Source organism: Eptatretus burgeri, chromosome 15 (genome assembly GCF_056783735.1).
Source record: "Eptatretus burgeri isolate ZD-2024b chromosome 15, Ebu_testis_v1, whole genome shotgun sequence".
Taxonomy (NCBI): Eukaryota; Metazoa; Chordata; class Myxini; order Myxiniformes; family Myxinidae; genus Eptatretus; species Eptatretus burgeri.
In genome coordinates, this window is record NC_140975.1 from 14,835,618 (window position 1) to 14,854,399 (window position 18,782).

The 18,782-nt window shown below is 46.6% G+C and overlaps 1 long non-coding RNA gene and 1 pseudogene across 1 annotated transcript in view; one reads left to right on the top strand and one right to left on the bottom strand.

Annotated features, from left to right (window-relative positions):
* Window positions 1-439: 439 nt before the first annotated feature.
* Window positions 440-18,782, bottom strand: part of LOC147011593 (uncharacterized) — a 39,200-nt gene continuing 20,857 nt past the window's right edge. The window contains exon 2 of the long non-coding RNA XR_015052002.1: window positions 440-1,128. This is a non-coding gene — a long non-coding RNA (uncharacterized LOC147011593). The remainder of the gene's footprint in view (window positions 1,129-18,782) is intronic.
* Window positions 6,993-7,133, top strand: LOC147011594 (signal recognition particle RNA; annotated as a pseudogene).

Here is an 18,782-nt window from a genome sequence, read left to right on the forward strand (position 1 = left end):
AGAAAAATAATTGATGATGACATCGGTCACGTGATTTGGGAGCCATTTTGTTTTTTTAAACCTTCGAGAATCTTCTTCTCTGAAGTGGCTGAACACATCGAGGGAAAAACTTTACACGTATGACCGCCTATCCATGAGGAACAAAAGGTTCACACATATGACATCATATATCACATGGTTTTGCAGCCATATGAGATTTACCCTTAAACTTATTAAAAAAAAACTTCTCCAAAACAGCTGGACAGATCGAGGGGAAACTTCACACAAATACTCCCCAAGTGATGGGTGTTCAAGTTTCTTAAGGAAAAATTGATAGGTCACATGGCTTGGCAGCCATATTGGATTGAAGAAAAATATTAAATTATGTTTTTTCTGGAACCACTTTATCAATCAGCATGAAACTTCACAATTATGATCTAATCGTGATGGGGAATATATGTTTTAAATTTCGACTTGTTTGGACACATGGTCTGGAAGCCAGAATTATTTTTTGGGGGGATCTGCGTGTTTTTTTTTTTAATAAGGCCCACTTGGCTGTGCCTGGATGGATTTGAAGGTGGAGGAGAAGCAGTTAAAATGTGAATCCAATCCAGGTTCCTCCTGATGACTTCATCTTCTCTTTTTGCTTGTTTGAGTTCCTTCTGATTACTCCAATGCAGGACTATACCTATTTGGTCTTCCATTTGAATTGAATTGAATTGATTTTAATCCCATTCTGAATTAAATTGAATTAATAATAAAAATCGTCATGGGCCAGGGTCAGGTGTCTAATCAAAGCGGAGTTGCATCAAAGCGGTATGTCTTGGTACCCGGTCATCACTACCAGCAGTTATAAAGTGGCAGTTCTAATTATATCTCTTCTAAATTATGTAACACTAATACACAAATGCCACACAAAACTACATAAACACCACACTAAACAAGTCCTGGTGAGGGTCTGCAAACTCTGATTGCTCTCTTTTTAATTTTTTTTTTTAATAAATGTGGTTGTTTTAATGTGTAGATGTAGAAAAGGAAATGAAGAAGCCAACATAATGCAATCGGGTTTCCACTCCTCATGATGCTGGATCCCACGTTCAAATCCCATATGTGGTGTCGATTTGTCCATGTGTCCTTGTGTCTTGTAATCTGTCGAAGAGTACGATATCCATTTATGTTCTTGTCCTTCATTCAATATACAGTATATGCACAAGTTCATCCATAAACTTCAAACTGCAAAAATTGTGGTTCTTCATAAGGTTTTGCTGGTCAGGCTGAAAAAGCGAATCAGAACTGCTTGTACGAGAAGAGGAAAGCATTATCAGAGAAGTTGAAAATTGTAAACAGTACAAAGAAAAATGTCATGGTTGCCCTTTGTAACTGAAGACAGTCATTCAAAGGTCAGGTCAGGTATGGGAGCATGTGCCAGAACAGCGCGTCGCTGCGTCCACTTTCCGCCGGTACTCCAGAGGCCTCCGTCTGGCCATCCCCCAGGCAGATGCCAGGCCCATCCCCATCTCCTTGAGATGATGGTCAACCTGCTGTAACCATGAGGCACGTGGTCGGCCCACTGGCCTCCTCCACTCATGAGACTCCCTCGCTGAGAGAATCTGGTGAGCAGGATCAGCGTCAGGAAAACGAGCCACATGTCCATACAGCCGCAGCTGACGCTCACGGACCATGCAGGTAACAAATCTCATCCGAGTCTCTCTCAGCAACCGCTCGTTGGACACAAAATCCGACCAGCGATAGCCAAGGATTCTCCGAAGAGACCTGGTACCAAAGGAATTAAGTCTCCGTCTCAGATCCTTGGTCAAAGTCCAAGTCTCGCACCCATAGAGCAAGACTGGAAGTACCAAGGACCTGAAGACTCGGACTTTCGTCCTCCCGCACAGGTACCGGCAACGCCACACCCCATGATCCAGTGAATCCATGACTCCCCAGGCCCGACCCAGACGTCTATTGACCTCCGGCTCACAACCTGCGGAGACATGAATATCACTGCCAAGGTAAGTGAATCTATCCACGACCTCAACATCCTCACCACAAACAGACACAGACAGGACAGCAGCATCCAAGATGTCACCGAAAGCCTGGATCTTTGTTTTGACCCAAGAAATCCGTAATCCCAACGGCTCCGACTCCTCATTCAGTACCTCGAGGGCCCCCAAGAGGATGTCTAAAGTCTCCGCAAAGATGACTGCATCATCTGCAAAATCAAGGTCCGAGATCTTGACATTGCCAAACGATGCACCGCAACTTGATCTCTCCGACATCCTCCCAAAAATCCAGTCCATACAAGTGCTGAAAAGTGTGGGGGCAAGTACACATCCCTGACGAACTCCAGTAACAACTGGAAATAAGTCAGAGGCGGTACCACCACACTTCACAGCACTCTCAGTACCAGAGTAGAGTTCAGACATCAGATCGATCAGTTTCGGTGGCACCCCACGAAGACCAAGAATCCTCCAGAGGACATCCCGATTCACTGAATCGAACGCTTTACAGAGATCAACATAGGCTGCAAGCAGCCCCTGCCGAAACTCTCGTCTGCGTTTGGTGAGTACACGAAGTGCAAGGATACGGTCAATCGTTGATCTCTTTGGTGTAAAGCCTGACTGCTCTGGACGCTGGTGCTCAAGCAGATGGTGGCGAACCCTATCAAGAATTATCCGAGCAAAGACCTTGCCCGGCACTGAGAGCAGCGTCACCCCTCGGTAGTTGTTGCAGTCTTGGCGATCACCCTTCCCTTTCCAGAGAGGGACAACAAGGCCCCTCTTCCAGTCAGTTGGGATGATGCCTGTGTTCCAGGCAGAGCACAAAACTGCATGCAACGACGCGAGTGCAGCATTTCCACCAGCCTTGAGAAGTTCGGCATGGATGCCACAGATCCCTGGAGCTTTGCCCCGTTTCAACTGGTTCACCGCAGCCCGTGTTTCCACAAGCGATGGTGGACCACAGTTGATTCGAGGGTCAGCAACAGGGATTGTAACACCCTTGACGTCCAACTCGACAGCTGGGGGATCAGCCTGGTACAACCGCTCGAAGTAACCGGCCCAGCGGGCCTTCACTTCAGACTCCTCTGTCAAGAGCCTACCACTCTCTGCTCGAACTGCAGTGCTCCGAGGGATGGGCTTGGATGAACGTAATGCGCGAATTCCCCTGTAAGCGGGACGAGAATCACCTGTCCACAGGTGATGCTCTACCCCTCACAGATTCCTCGCACATAGGCCTCCTTGTCCACCCTCAGTGCACGTACAGTTTTACGCCTCAGCTCCCTGAACAGCTCGGCTCTGCCATTCAGCCTGGCCCTGCGACTCTGGTCAATGGTATCCAGTGTCCCTTGAGAGACAAAATTCTTCTTTGCCCTGCGGTGAACTCCAAGGCATCCACCGGCAACATCAAGGACGGTGGTCTTGAAGGTGTTCCACAACTCTTCAGGACCCCCAAAGCACCCAGACCCCCAAGTGTCCACTCAGCCTGTTCGCAAACTCCTCAGCTACTCTCTCATCCCTGAGCTTGGCAACATCCAGCCTAGGCTGGGATGGTACCATTCTCCAGGATTTAAGGTGCAGCTTTAGAGTTGCTACAACAAGCCTGTGGTCAGTATTGAGGAACTGAGCACTCCGGTAGACCCTGCAGTTCTGGATCATCCTCCAGCGACCGTCAATGAGGACATGGTCAATCTCCTTTGCCACACCGCCAGCGTTGGAATACCAAGTCCAGCGATGAGCTTGCGGGCGCTGAAACCATGAACCAGCCACCCTAAGTCCATGACTTCTTGCAAAGTCAAGGAACTTAGTGCTATTCTGGTTCATAGTTCCTGACCCATGGGGACCAACACACACCTCATAACCGTCCCTATCAGTTCCAGTCGATGCATTGAAATCCCCCAAGACTAGAAGTGTATCTCGTCTGGGGCACTGATCAACCACAGACTCGAGTGTGGCGTAGAATGCATCCTTCACGGTGAGATCACTCGCCTCAGTCGGAGCATAAATAGAGACCAGGGAAATGACACCTAAGGAGTGACGAATCCTTAATCTCATAATACGCTCGTTGACCGGTGTTACCTCAATTATCATTGGGGTCAGCTTATTGGACACAGCTACAGCAACTCCTTGGGTATGGTAACCATCAGAGCGACCAGACCAATAGTAGGTGTAACCACCCACCATTATCTCGCCGCAATCCGGTCTCCGAACCTCAGAGAGAGCTGCAATCCCGATGTCCAAACGCTTGAGCTCAGATGATAACAGAGACAGGTGATCATCCTCTCTTAGGGATAGGACATTCCAGGCACCCACCCGAAGGGACCGCCTCAGGTTAACCCAAGGAGACCGCCGTCTGGTGGACGACACCTCAGCACCACTCCGACACACTCTCCCGCAATCTGACCCAGGGATGTTACCCCGTGGTTTCCCTCCTATCAAAGATTGGGGGTCCCGAAGGCTTTGCCCCAATCCCATCATCCGGTGAGCTGCCCTGCGAAGGGAAGCTGCATAGGAGGTACTCCCACGGAGTGGGTTTTCAGATTTTTTTGCGTTTTTGCGTTTTTGTGTTTTGCGGAATGAAGCGTTTTACGGTGGCTGGAGTGCAAATCCTGCCACCAACCTCCTAATAAGAAGTAACCCAACTGCAGGAGGACGTCCGCAGACACAGTTGGGCACTAGATATGGATGGCCGTTGGCTCACAAGGAGCTCCTCCGCCCTTTGACAGGTTTTGTTTTTAATCCTGCTGGGTGTCCATATCCAAACACCCTCCTCACCAGAAAACCTGGTGGGGGAGACGGTTTAGTCGCCGACAACCCGACCATGGAACAGGTTAGTACAGGTTTACATGGTACCTGTAGCAGGTCACAGATCGAACCTGACCTGACTTAAGGTTCAAATTTTCAAATGTAATTTGAAAGTAATCAAATCAAATGTAATCAAATGTAATTCAAAGGTGGCATGTGAACATCCTGATAACATCAATTTGTTGATGGTGGAGGAGCCACTCTCCAGCCAAAAAAAACACTCTGAGATAGTAAGCAATGTAACCTGATGTCATGAGATTGGCAAGAACAACAAACTCCTTGCTCTGTGTCGAGACAATAATCTGTAATTTGTTCAAGGTACCAGGGATAACTCACCTATCCTTGAGGATATACACCATGGGATCTGAAACGTCCACCAACTATTAGTGTTCGTTTAAGTGTCCTCGTGCCTAACATCCTTTTGATGGACTGCACACACATTGATGCCTCATCTGACATGAAAACACGAAGACAACAGTTTATAGCAGGATTGAGATTCAAACCCAGGTGAGACAGCTCAGAGATACAGTAGGTACGCTACCTCAAGGCTATGTTGTCAGCTCTATACAAATAAAAATACGGTGTAAATTAGAATGGCACTCAGTAGAATGCATACCTCCGCCAGGCTGAACAGTTTTTGTTTTGTTTCCCACGGAGAGGCTGGATCTGCATCCGCACCTTGAACCAAAATATAATCAGCTTGTTCTTGTCACACACCCAACTCATCCACCAAGTTTTGTAAAAACCTCTCCACAACAACTTTTTTATTCCGTATTTTATACCAAAATGTCTGTTTCAATTTGATTTGAGATGTCATGCTATATATCGTTTTTGGCCCTGTCTCTCAATTGTGAAGAATTATTTAAAATTATAGTATCCGGATCCGGTCTTCACCAAAATCTAATCATTTCATCCTCGTAACACATCCAACATGTCCCCAAAGTTTACTACGAATCCGTCCATAACTTTTTGAGATATCCTGCTCACAAGCAAACAAACAGGAGTGAACACATAACCGACATCCACCTTCGGTGGTGGAGGTACATAGGTAACGCGTTGAAAACTTCAACATTACATTGAGCGTAAACTGGAAGTCCCGAGATATACAGAATGCATGTCAGAACAACAATGAAAACAAATCAGAACACATCAAAGAAAAACACTTGAGAACCAGAAAGGCTCGACCCGGTGCCAAGAATTCACACAAAGTACCGCATTTTATACCAAAATGTCTGTTTCAATAATAATCATCGTTTTCAGGTGCAACACAGTTGCGTTGAAATAGTTATCATGTCCAATAGATATCTGTGATCAGTTGGTGTCCATGCAACTAACATACGTGACTGCAGAACACACACGAGAAAACGACTTCAACAACAAACAAGCTGCTTTTGTAAAGTGATTTGGGCACATTTCCAATTGAAAGAGGAAGCTTGTGTGACCTCACCCACACTGAGAATAACAAGTTTATGAGCTGCACAAACACAAAGTAATCCACAACTCCCATTAAAAAAAACCCATTCCTTTCATTCCGTAAAGGTGCACAGGGCTGCTGAGGCAGTTTCATTGGCAAGGATTGCAGTCCTGGACGAGTCACCACTCTGAAGCAGGTTACCCCAAATAGTTATTACCCCAGTACATTGGTACTCGTTTCACCGACCTTGGAAGGATGACAGGCTGAGTCAACCCCACCTGGTGTTAATTCAACAGTTGACAGGGGCTTAAACTTTGGACTCTAAGGTCCCAAGCCAGCCACCTTTACAACTAAGACAACAACAGGCTCCACAACTCCTATATAAAGGATTTACTTCTGAAATTTGCAGCCGATTTTGGCCAGTGGAAGCCGAGAAACAAAATTTTGGTCCCTGTGTTAAAGTTGCATCTAGAGAAACTGTCCCACATAAAGGGAGGGGCGCTTTGTGCCTCCCTTGATATAACTCTGAAATTCATGTTGTTTCATATGCAGCCTGTGGTTGCTGGTTGCATCATTTTCTGGAAGTGAGGCTATGCCACTGATGCAGTGCCCCTGTTACCAGGAAGCTGGTACTTATTTTGTCAACCTCAGAAGGATGACAGGCTGAGTCTAAACCACCTAGTGGGATTTCAAACACATGACAGTGGTTTGAACTCAAGACCCGAAGATCTTAAGCCAGCTACCTTAACCATTAAGCCAACACCAAGCTTATTCTGCAATTAATACATTTAAGTGACAAGACCGGGCGCAGTGGCGTGCGCCTGTAATCCGGCTACTCGGAGGCTTGGGTTGGAGGATCGCTTGAGGACGGGTGCTCTGCGCTGGGCCGCGCTATGAGAGGGTGTAGGGCAGCCCGGAATCATGGTGAAACCCAATCCTTATCCCTGTGTCGTAAGAGGTGACCAGGGTTGCGTCAGGAAGGGCATCTGGTGTAAAACCTATGCTAAATCAGTATGCAGATCATAACGGATGATCCGCTGTGGCGATCCCTAACAGGAGCAGCCGAAAGAAAAACAACAACATTTAAGTGACAATGAGGCAGCAACCCCGATTAGATTATTGGATCTGACATTCGTGTTGCTGAACTCAAAATATAAAGTCATGTCATCCTAAAAGTTTTGGAAATGGATCAATTTGTATTTGTCAATGGCTTTGTACTGGTAATCATACTTGTGGCAGTGGTTATCAGGATGTGCTGAGTTGGTCGAGAGAAAGCTATGTAATTATTTTTTTCTTTGCAGGAGCAAGGCTCATGGAAAAGAAGGTAGAACTGACAGTGGGACAAACATCAAGGGAATTAATGACCAGGAAAAGAGAAGAAGAAGGAGGGGAGGAAACACTCCAACAAGTAAAGGATAATGGGCATAATAAAGATCATACGACAGAATTGGGGATGCCAAAATATGGTGGTGCACTGCTTATTTGAAGCAATGGGGGGAAGAGTGAGGCAGAACAGCCTCTGGAAGGTGGTTCCACAGATGACAGAAATTAGGAATAGAAGAGTTAAGGTGTGCAGATATCATGGATTTTGGAAGTTTAACTGGGGAGGCGGTGGGATACTGGGAGAGCACGTACATCGTGGAGACGATAGGGATGGTCGGAAGACTGAGAGAGCAGAGGGAGCAATATTGGAGAATATATGGTCAAAAAATAGTGAGACCATCAATCTGCCTGTGATGTGAGAGCAACAGACCTTGTGCTTTGGCCTCATCATGGGTTCTTCAAGTAATTTTGAGAGCTTTAGATTCCACAGAACCCAGGAGAAAGGGATATTATGCTGGGGTGCCAACCCATAATGGAGAGCATTACTCCATTAAGCTATGAACAAAGCACTGCTCAGTCTGCAGCTGGATTTGGAGGCCAGCTTTGCAATGTGATCAGTCCAGGAAAGGTGATGGCTCATGGTAAGGCCAAGAATTTCAAAACACTTAACCTCTTCCAGTGGATGACCAAGGAAATCGGTGGGTTTGTTTGATGATCATTCTGCAATGACATGTGATGCTGTGATTTTCCGGGATTGAAAGATATGGTCCATTTAGCACACCAGTGTCTCATAATTTCTAGATCAGCAGACAGAGATGCAAGTTTTCTGCCAAGCAGAGTGATGGGTTACTGAAGGACACAATGTGGAGTCATCGTAAAAAAGGAAGAAAGGGTTTTCCAGAGCATCGAAGAGGTCACATGAGGAACAAGAACAAGACTGAGCCCAAAACACTACCTTGGGAAACTCGAGCATTCACTGCTGGAGGGGAGGAGAGGCTTCCATTGATGGCAACACATTGACTTCAACATTGGAGAAAGTCAGGAATTGAAGAAAGAAGGAAGGGAATATTTTATGCCACCGACGGAGAGCTTGACAAGCAAAGCAGGAATCCAGACTGTCAAATGCATGAAATATGTTAAGGTAATTGGTCATAACCTCTTGTTTGAGATTATCAGCCTCCAACCATTGCTGAGATAGGAGAAAAAACATGTCCAGAGTTGAGTGATAAGGACAAACACCAAGCTGATGATCAGAGATCAGGTTGTTTGAAAATGGGAATGACTTGACATCATAAGCAATGATGGACTCGATGACTTTGTTTGTAAATAGATGCTTAATAGGGTATATAATTGGTAGAATATACTTTTGCACTCACCTTTGGATGGGATGATGTTTTCTGACTTTCATGCAGAGAGAAGATTGCAAAAAGAGAAGGACAAACTAAATAAGGCATCTATAGGGGAAGCAAGATCGAAAGAACAGGTTTTGACCTACCAGTGGACCCAGAACATGATTTATGTGTATATATATATATATATATATATATATATATATATATATATATATATATATATATATATATATATATATATATATATATATAAAAATCTCCAAACAAGTAGAGTGTGATGAGCAGTCCCCCAATTCCCATTGGACATGGACACCAAAGCGTCACCTCCAACACAGAGGCTTCGGCCCAGGGACTCTGTCAAACAAACAAAGATTACATCATCAACATCAGTTAAACATCAAACAGAGCCGCCTATCTGGATTTTGGGCTTATTTGCCCTCATCAGCATGGCATTCCCATAAATATCTAACCAATGATGACCATATTCATCGTTTGTTCATCAGACGAACCTCCTGACTGTTATGGTGAGCATCGCTGCGGATTATGTCTCACACTGTAAAACCTCATAATCGCCAAAGAGCAACCCATCTGTCTGTCAACCAGACGATTGTTCCCGCTAATGCAAATTATTCACCGATAAGGCACGTAATGCGATCGTCGGGTGAATCTAAAACATGTGGAGTCCGACGAGCACTCTCCAGATCTCCATTGGACATAGTCCTACATCAAACCGTCACCTCCATTCCAGATACCTTGGCCCGGCGACTCTGCCAAACAAACAAAGATTACATGGTCAACATCAGTAAAGCATCGAATGGCAAACAAGCCCGAAATGATGACGATGAGGGCAAACAAGACCGAAATCCAGATAGGCGGCTCCGTTCCGCCGATCCGGAAGGGCAGTACAACACTTTTGTGCACGAGAACAGAACAAAAGAACAGGAGAGTAAAACAGGATTGTACCTATTTGGTCTTCCATTTGATTTGAATTGAATTTATTTTAATCCCATTCTGAATTCAATTGAACAATGAATAATAATTTTAAAAACTGTCATGGATCAGGATGAGGTGTCTGATCAAAGCGGGGTTGCATCAAAGCCCATCGCTCTGATGACCCCATCGCTTTCTGTTTGTCCAAATCGCTTTTTTGTGTCCCAAACCCATCGCTTTCTGTACCCACCTTACCCAGTCGCACCAAACTGTCCCTGGACTCTGTGTCCTTTTCTCCTGCCAAGGTGGAGAGCCTGCTGTCAAACCTCGACTCAGATTCTGCAACCGGTCCCGGTGGCATCAGCGTACGTGTCCTAAAAACCTGCTCCTCTGCTCTTGCTCACCCTCTCTCTGCTCTATTCACCCTCTCATTTGCTCAAGGTCATCTGCAATCTGCTTGGAAATCAGCAAAAACTACTGCCCTGCAGAAAAAGGTGCAAAAACAGATCCCTGCAACTATAGACCAATCAGCCTTCTCCCAATCATCAGCAAGGTTATGGAATCCATCATCGCTTCAGACATTAAATCCTTCCTCTTCTCCAATGGCCTGATTTCCGATCATCAATTTGGTTTCAGACCAAGTCACTCTACCCTGGATATGCTGCTTCTGCTCTCCCAACAATGGATGGAGGTCCTCAATGCCAGCTGTTATAAAGTGGCAATTTTAATTATGTCTCTTATTAATCATGAAACACACCAGTACACAAATGTCACACAAAATACACCACACAAAAGCAGTCCTGGTGAGGGTCTGCAATCTCCGATTGTTATTTTTCTTGTTTTGTTTCGGTCCACTGCAAACTGGACCTCGGTCCACTGACTCTCGTCAGGTCAGGTTCGTTCTGTGACCTGCTACAGGTACCATGTAAACCTGTACTAACCTGTTCCATGGTCGGGTTGTCGGCGACTAAACCGTCTCCCCCACCAGGTTTTCTGGTGAGGAGGGTGTTTGGATATGGACACCCAGCAGGATTAAAAACAAAACCTGTCAAAGGGCAGAGGAGCTCCTCGTGAGCCAACGGCCATCCATATCTAGTGCCCAATTGTGTCTGCGGACGTCCTCCTGCAGTTGGGTCACTTCTTATTAGGAGGTTGGTGGCAGGATTTGCACTCCGGCCACCATAAAACCCTTCATTCCGCAAAACGCAAAAACGCAAAAAAAATCTGAAAACCCACTCCGTGGGAGTACCTCCTGTGCAGCTTCCCTTCGCAGGGCAGCTCACCGGATGACGGGGTTGGGGCAAAGCCTTCGGGACCCCCAATCTTTGATGATAGGAGGGAAACCACGGGGTAACATCCCTGGGTCAGATTGCGGGAGAGTGTGTCGGAGTGGTGCTGAGGTGTCGTCCACCAGACGGCGGTCTCCTTGGGTTAACCTGAGGCGGTCTCTTCGGGTGGGTGCCTGGAATGTCCTATCCCTAAGAGAGGATGATCACCTGTCTCTGTTATCATCTGAGCTCAAGCGTTTGGACATCGGGATTGCAGCTCTCTCTGAGGTTCGGAGACCGGATTGCGGCGAGATAATGGTGGGTGGTTACACCTACTATTGGTCTGGTCGCTCTGATGGTTATCATACTCAAGGAGTTGCTGTAGCTGTGTCCAATAAGCTGACCCCAATGATAATTGAGGTAACACTGGTCAACGAGCGTATTATGAGATTAAGGATTCGTCACTCCTTAGGTGTCATTTCCCTGGTCTCTGTTTATGCTCCGACTGAGGCGAGTGATCTCACCGTGAAGGATGCATTCTACGCCACACTCGAGTCTGTGGTTGATCAGTGCCCCAGACGAGATACACTTCTAGTCTTGGGGGATTTCAATGCATCGACTGGAACTGATAGGGACGGTTATGAGGTGTGTGTTGGTCCCCATGGGTCAGGAACTATGAACCAGAATAGCACTAAGTTCCTTGACTTTGCAAGAAGTCATGGACTTAGGGTGGCTGGTTCATGGTTTCAGCGCCCACAAGCTCATCGCTGGACTTGGTATTCCAACGCTGGCGGTGTGGCAAAGGAGATTGACCATGTCCTCATTGACGGTCATTGGAGGATGATCCAGAACTGCAGGGTCTACCGGAGTGCTCAGTTCCTCAATACTGACCACAGGCTTGTTGTAGCAACTCTAAAGCTGCACCTTAAATCCTGGAGAATGGTACCATCCCAGCCTAGGCTGGATGTTGCCAAGCTCAGGGATGAGAGAGTAGCTGAGGAGTTTGCGAACAGGCTGAGTGGACACTTGGGGGGTCTGGGTGCTTTGGGGGGTCCTGAAGAGTTGTGGAGCGCGTTCAAGACCACCGTCCTTGATGTTGCCGGTGGATGCCTTGAAGCTCACCGCAGGGCAAAGAAGAATTTTGGCTCTCAAGGGACACTGGATACCATTGACCAGAGTTGCAGGGCCAGGCTGAATGGCAGAGCTGAGCTGTTCAGGGAGCTGAGGCATAAAACTGTACGTGCACTGAGAGTGGACAAGGAGGCCTATGTGCGAGGAATCTGTGAGGGGGTAGAGCATCACCTGTGGACAGGTGATTCTCGTCCCACTTACAGGGGAATTCGCGCATTACGTTCATCGAAGCCCATCCCTCGGAGCACTGCAGTTCGAGCAGAGAGTGGTAGGCTCTTGACAGAGGAGTCTGAAGTGAAGGCTCGCTGGGCCGGTTACTTTGAGCGGTTGTACCGGGCTGATCCCCCAGCTGTCAAGTTGGACGTCAAGGGTGTTACAATCCCTGTTGCTGACCCTCGAATCAACTGTGGTCCACCTTCGCTTGTGGAAACACGGGCTGCGGTGAACCAGTTGAAATGGGGCAAAGCTCCAGGGATCTGTGGCATCCATGCCGAACTTCTCAAGGCTGGTGGAAATGCTGCACTCGTGTCGTTGCATGCAGTTTTTTGCTCTGCCTGGAAAACAGGCATCATCCCAACTGACAGGAAGAGGGGCCTTGTTGTCCCTCTCTGGAAAGGGAAGGGTGATCGCCAAGACTGCAACAACTACCGAGGGGTGACGCTGCTCTCAGTGCCGGGCAAGGTCTTTGCTCGGATAATTCTTGATAGGGTTCGCCATCATCTGCTTGAGCACCATCGTCCAGAGCAGTCAGGCTTTACACCAAAGAGGTCAATGATTGACCGTATCCTTGCACTTCGTGTCCTCACCGAACGCAGACGAGAGTTTCGGCAGGGGCTGCTTGCAGCCTATGTTGATCTCTGTAAAGCGTTCGATACAGTGAATCGGGATGTCCTCTGGAGGATTCTTGGTCTTCGTGGGGTGCCACCAAAACTGATCGATCTGATGTCTGAACTCTACTCTGGTACTGAGAGTGCTGTGAAGTGTGGTGGTACCATCTCTGACTTATTTCCAGTTGTTACTGGAGTTCGTCAGGGATGTGTACTTGCCCCCACACTTTTCAGCACTTGTATGGACTGGATTTTAGGGAGGATGTCGGAGAGATCAAGTTGCGGTGCATCGTTTGGAAATGTCAAGATCTCGGACCTTGATTTTGCAGATGATGCAGTCATCTTTGCGGAGACTTTCGATATCCTCTTGGGGGCCCCCGAGGTGCTGAATGAGGAGTCGGAGCCGTTGGGATTACGGGTTTCTTGGGTCAAAACTAAGATCCAGGCTTTCGGTGACATCTTGGATGCTGCTGTCCTGTCTGTGTCTGTTTGTGGTGAGGATGTTGAGGTCGTGGAGAGATTCACTTACCTTGGCAGTGATATTCATGTCTCTGCTGGCTGCGAATCAGAGGTCAATAGACGTCTGGGTCGGGCCTGGGGAGTCATGGATTCACTGGATCATGGGGTGTGGCACTGCCGGTACCTGTGCGGGAGGACGAAAGTCCGAGTCTTCAGGTCCTTGGTACTTCCAGTCTTGCTCTATGGGTGCGAGACTTGGACTCTGACCAAGGATCTGAGATGGAGACTTAATTCCTTTGGTACCAGGTCTCTTCGGAGAATCCTTGGCTATCGCTGGTCGGATTTTGTGTCCAACGAGCGGTTGCTGAGAGAGACTCGGATGAGATTTGTTACCTGCATAGTCCGTGAGCGTCAGTTGCGGCTGTATGGACATGTGGCTCGTTTTCCTGACGCTGATCCTGCTCACCAGATTCTCTCAGCGAGGGAGTCTCATGAGTGGTGGAGGCCAGTGGGCCGACCACGTGCCTCATGGTTGCAACAGGTTGACCATCATCTCAAGGAGATGGGGATGGGCCTGGCATCTGCCTGGGGGATGGCCAGACGGAGGCCCCTGGAGTACCGGCGGAAAGTGGACGCAGTGACGCGCTGTTCTGGCACATGCTCCCATACCTGACCTGACCTGACTGCAAACCAAAGAAATACATATGTGGATACTGTGTTAAACTGAATTGTTAATTTAATTTATAATGACTTAAAATGCCAATTAGCCTTAGCTGGTGCTTTACAAAGAATTTAATAAATATATGCTGGGAAAAGCAAGGAGGAAGGCTTGTACACATTCCTTAGGAGGAGTAAAAACCTTGTAAACCTTATCTATGGTCCATTAGCCCAGATGGCCTGGGCAAGAAATCACATTCTCTTTTACTCACCTCATTCAGACCACCGAGAGCAGTGATTCTCAACCTTTCCTCCGCCATTTACCCCCTTACTCCCATGCAAAAAAAATGCATAGCCGGCAGAAAGACACAGAAACAAAGAAGATGGAACAACTTTATTATTAAGGTTTTGCACAAAATAAACTTTGATAAACGAAATAAAAAAAACACACACAGTCCACATATCATACAAGATCAAACAAAAATACCAGAAGCATTATCAGTGGGAACTCTGCTGATTCATTGAGTCAACCAGTATATTTATTCGAGGAGACAATATTATTATTAAAAAAAAATCATTAGAAAAAAGAAAAAAAAACATAAAAAGAGAAAATTGCGATGGGGGGGGGATTGATTTTTGAGTCTGGATAGAATAATTTATATAGAATGTGGGAGTCTGTATGTTATAATGACTGGGTGTGCGCTGCTGCTCGCCACGTCGCCACAGGGCGAATCCCCCTTACCTGTGGCTAATATTCTAAACCACCCATTAGCCACTGTGGCTAATCCATGTTTTAGTGATTTTTTTTACCAGTTTTAGACCTAATTTTGGGTGATTTTAGCACAGAATTCAACCTTCGTTGAGATGGCTGAGACAGCCGCCATTTTGTATGTTTTGATTACGGGAATCATGCGTGATTTCGTACAAGCTTATATATACTAACTTTAGTAGTTTTAAACTAGTTTCTAGTAAAATAAAATCAACCGAAATTATGCATGATTCCCATGAAATTCTCGTCTCAAGATTTTATTTTCATTTTTTTGAAGAAAATTTTTTTTTTCTGGAATGATTCGGCGCTACATGCTTCGTTGGGTCAGTGGTTGCCAGGTGAGTTTTGACACAATCAGTAGTAGTACCTGTAGTATGACGAGTTTGTTTGGATGAGAGAGCTTGTTTGGATGAGTGAGTTTGATGGGTGACTTTGGTTGGATGAGTGAAGTTGTTGGGTGAGATTGGTTGGATGAGTGAGTTTGATGGGTGACTTTGGTTGGATGAGTGAAGTTGTTGGGTGAGATTGGTTGGTTGAGTGAGTTTGACGGGCATGAGGTTGGTCCAATCCTGGTCCACAACCACCCCCATCTCCCACTACCACCTACTAAAGGCACAACGACCATACCCCCCGCCCCCCCCCCCCCCACACACACACACAATCACCACCACCACCACCCCTCACAATCACCACCTCCCCTGATGGTCGTTCATTCAACCAATCTCACATGTCAAACTCACTCATCCAACCAATCTGAACAATCCAACTCACTCATCCAACCAACCTCACCCATACCATCAAACTCACACATCCGCCTTAAAAGTAACATGTTTTCATATTGCTAAAAAAAAAACTTTTGAATAAAATATGTGGCTATCTCCTTTCTCCTGTGGCTAATCATTCTAAACCTGGATTAGCCACAGTGGCTAATTCCTTTTGAAAGCCAGAGCACACCCAAAATGTATTATGTGTTGTCTCTCTCACATCACGATGATAACAGTGTTATTGATTTTGTATGAAGTTGCTAAAAAAAATCATCATAACTTAATCTTCAGGTATGATATATTTACCTCCTGCCATGTAAATTTTTACTCCCAAGGGGTAAATTTACGCCTGGTCGAGAATCACTGATCTTGAGCAAGCACAGATAACAGACCGTTTCTCACTCTGTGTTTGTGATTTTAACCTTACAAGTTCCATCTGGGCTTTCTCAAAAGACCTCTCCTTGTTCCGTTGATTTCCTTTGATGGATTAACCAGGCCCTGGTGAGATCACATGTACACTCGATGTACTCAATGTAAAATCAGGACTGCTTGAGACTTTGCTCCAGGCTATCTTCAGTGTACACGTGCTTCTGCCATTTATTTGTGACTGAATAAACAGCTTAAACTGAACGATAAAGTTCTTCATGTCTCGAGCCTGTCAAAAATTACCACAACAACACGAAAAGATTTTAAAATTTCAACATTTTCTGGAAGAAATGGTGCATTATTTGAAAAAGGTGCAAGGGTGCCAATATTTTTGGCCACGACAGTATCGATATGAATATAATTAACATTGGTATCTCTACTTTATAATTCAGGTGCAGAATGCTTCGTTGACATAATCTGCTGGAGAAACTCTTCAGATCTCGTCACCCACAAAGAGCGAAGACAGCTTACTATTAGAGGATTCCGACCCAGTGCATCAGTGTGGTTCAGATTGTTAGCTGTTTTGTATATATATATATATATATATATATATATATATATATATATATATATATATATATATATATATATATATATATATATATATATATATGTATGTATGTATGTATATATATATATATATATATATATATATATATATATATATATATATATATATATATATATATATATATATATATAGTTGCGAATTTGCGTCCCGCCGGCGTGCGAATGACCGCTTTTAACCAATAGCGGCCGCTTCGCCCACCGAATGTGCAATTCAGTCGTGACCCTCTCGGAACAACGCCGGGAGCTAGTCACGGGTGGGGGTTTAACATTACCACAACTCAGTCCGCATTCTACCCGCGCGAAATAGGGTCCGATCGCCGAATGGTCGATTTACCTAAGTATCCGCGCGGGTAGCGTACCGAGGAGTTGTACCACGCCGCAGGTCGACTCCGGACACAAACCGCTTAAGCGGCTCGTTCCGTACTGCAGGGATAATCGAGCGGAGTTATCGTCGACCTCAACGGTTCAGATTATTTATCGGGAACTTACACCCACTATCAATCCCTTATGTGATGCAAGATGGAAATTCAAACAAAGGAATGGACGCAGCGAAACGGGGAACAATTGGACAAGCACATTTATTCGCGCCACACGGCAGCACGTATTTCTAATAGGCAACAGTTATCTAGTGCCCATATCTAGTGCCCAACTGTGTCTGCGGATGTCCTCCTGCAGTTGGGTCACTTCTTATTAGGAGGTTGGTGGCAGGATTTGCACTCCGGCCACCGTAAAACCCTTCATTCCGCAAAACGCAAAAACGCAAAAAAATCTGAAAACCCACTCCATGGGAGTACCTCCTGTGCAGCTTCCCTTCGCAGGGCAGCTCACCGGATGACGGGATTGGGGCAAATCCTTCGGGACCCCCAATCTTTGATAGGAGGGAAACCACGGGGTAACATCCCTGGGTCAGATTGCGGGAGAGTGCGTCGGAGTGGTGCTGAGGTGTCGTCCACCAGACGGCGGTCTCCTTGGGTTAACCTGAGGCGGTCCCTTCGGGTGGGTGCCTGGAATGTCCTATCCCTAAGAGAGGATGATCACCTGTCTCTGTTATCATCTGAGCTCAAGCGTTTGGACATCGGGATTGCAGCTCTCTCTGAGGTTCGGAGACCGGATTGCGGCGAGATAATGGTGGGTGGTTACACCTACTATTGGTCTGGTCGCTCTGATGGTTACCATACCCAAGGAGTTGCTGTAGCTGTGTCCAATAAGCTGACCCCAATGATAATTGAGGTAACACCGGTCAATGAGCGTATTCTGAGATTAAGGATTCGTCACTCCTTAGGTGTCATTTCCCTGGTCTCTGTTTATGCTCCGACTGAGGCGAGTGATCTCACCGTGAAGGATGCATTCTACGCCACACTCGAGTCTGTGGTTGATCAGTGCCCCAGACGAGATACACTTCTAGTCTTGGGGGATTTCAATGCATCGACTGGAACTGATAGGGACGGTTATGAGGTGTGTGTTGGTCCCCATGGGTCAGGAACTATGAACCAGAATAGCACTAAGTTCCTTGACTTTGCAAGAAGTCATGGACTTAGGGTGGCTGGTTCATGGTTTCAGCGCCCACAAGCTCATCGCTGGACTTGGTATTCCAACGCTGGCGGTGTGGCAAAGGAGATTGACCATGTCCTCATTGAGGTTCGTTGGAGGATGATCCAGAACTGCAGGGTCTACCGGAGTGCTCAGTTCCTCAATACTGACCACAGGCTTGTTGTAGCAACTCTAAAGCTGCACCTTAAATCCTGGAGAATGGTACCATCCCAGCCGAGGCTGGATCTTGCCAAGCTCAGGGATGAGAGAGTAGCTGAGGAGTTTGCGAACAGGCTGAGTGGACAGTTGGGGGGTCTGGGTGCTTTGGGGGGTCCTGAAGAGTTGTGGAACGCCTTCAAGACCACCGTCGTTGATGTTGCCGGTGGATGCCTTGGAGCTCACCGCAGGGCAAAGAAGAATTTTGTCTCTCAAGGGACACTGGATACCATTGACCGGAGTCGCAGGGCCAGGCTGAATGGCAGAGCTGAGCTGTTCAGGGAGCTGAGGCGTAAAACTGTACGTGCACTGAGGGTGGAGAAGGAGGCCTATGTGCGAGGAATCTGTGAGGGGGTAGAGCATCACCT